This window comes from Myotis brandtii, unplaced genomic scaffold (assembly GCF_000412655.1).
Source record: "Myotis brandtii unplaced genomic scaffold, ASM41265v1 scaffold825, whole genome shotgun sequence".
Lineage (NCBI taxonomy): Eukaryota > Metazoa > Chordata > Mammalia > Chiroptera > Vespertilionidae > Myotis > Myotis brandtii.
The window spans coordinates 410,284-411,736 of NW_005371349.1; the positions used below are offsets into that span (position 1 = coordinate 410,284).

At 60.2% G+C, this 1,453-nt stretch overlaps 1 protein-coding gene across 7 annotated transcripts in view; it reads right to left on the minus strand.

Moving 5' to 3' along the window:
- C1QTNF1 (C1q and tumor necrosis factor related protein 1) overlaps positions 1-1,453 on the minus strand; it is a 26,585-nt gene that overhangs the window by 15,019 nt on the left and 10,113 nt on the right. For 2 of the 7 annotated variants that reach the window (XM_005884212.2, XM_014531841.1), the window contains exon 1: positions 630-814. The exons of 3 other annotated variants lie outside the window; for them this stretch is intronic. The gene's annotated coding sequence lies outside the window, so the exon portion shown is untranslated. 2 more of the 7 variants (XM_005884214.2, XM_005884213.2) reach the window with 1 other exon arrangement.

Consider the following 1,453-nt stretch of genomic DNA (forward strand, 5'->3'; position numbering starts at 1 on the left):
CGCGGGAGGGGGCCCTGGAGAGACCCCGTACCAAGCCCAGAGGGCCTGGGGGAGGCACAGAGCCTGGGACAGAAAAGCCAGGTGTGCCAAGGCTGGGAGCCAGGAGGGCCGCCCCCCAGGAACCCCCTTCTCCCTGCCACCCACACCTCCGCATGACCCACCCTCCACCGCAGGGCGTCAGCGGGCCCCCACCTCCAAGCATCAGGCCCGGGACCTTCCCATGACCCAGACCGCTTGGGCCAGCCTCCCCTCACCACCCAATCCTTGCAACCTCCTTCCACTGCCTAGGACAGTGTAATTCATAAAGTGCTTCTTAAAATCCATTTAAAAGCCGATCAATGGTTCTCTCTCATCACAGACGTTTCTATCTCTCCTCCTTTCCTCTCTGAAATCACTGAAAATATATAAAAAAAGAAAGAAACAGAGACAAAGATTGGCCAGTTAGCCTAAGATCGCCTGATCTTTAAGCGCCAGGGGAAGGGGTCGGGATGCGGACTCCACAGGCTGCCCTGCTGTCCCATCAGAGTCTTACCTGCCCTCAAGCCCCGACTTGGTGCCTCCTGTCCCTCCTGACGCCTCCCCTGCCGCCGCCGGCGGAGCCCTGCCCTCCTCCTCCTCACGCCTGTCACCTCACGCCTGTCGCTCGCCCTCGCCCTCTCCGGCTGCGGTTCTGCTCGGCCTGCAGCTGCACAGCGCACAGAACCTCTCGGGCCGGGGCCTCCTCGTGTCCCCTGGACCAGCCTGAACTTGACCGCTGTCAACAAGCGTCTGTCCAGCTGAACTCTCCGCGTCTCCCTGTCTCTGCATTTCCTGTTTGTCCCTGTCGCCGTAAGAATCACTCTTTTTTTTTTCTTTTAAATGCCAAGCTTGCATTTTCTTTAAACTTGTTTTTTGTTGGGGGCAGGGCAGGCGGGCGGGGCGGGGAGGAAATCCAGGGAAGGCGGGAAAACAGCAGAAGCTCCGGGGGCTCCTCTGTCCCAGGGCTCCTCGACCCGGACTCCTCGGCCCGGACTCCACGGGCCCTCGGGCCGGGCCGCTCTCTGTTGTGGGGACCGTCCTAGGTGGCATGGGAGGTTGGGCAGCATCTCTGGACTCCACCACGGGGCCATCAGCACCCCCCCCAGCTGGGACACCCAGACAGTCTCCCGCGGTCACCACGTGTCCCCGGGGGCCCCCCCCCCCCCCCGAGAATTGGGTCTCCACCGTCGGTTTATTTCTTTCTTTCTTTTTAAAATATGTTTATATTGCTTTTCAGATAGAGAGGAAGGGAGAGAGATAGAAACATCAATGAGAGAGACACATCGATCGGCTGCCCCACCCCCGCACGGCCCCTACTGGGGATCAGGACTACAACCCAGGCATGTGCCCTGCCCAGGAACCAAACCCGGGGCCTGTTGGTCCATGGGCGATGCTCCCTCACTGAGCCACACCATGTATCTTTCTCGTAGGGAAA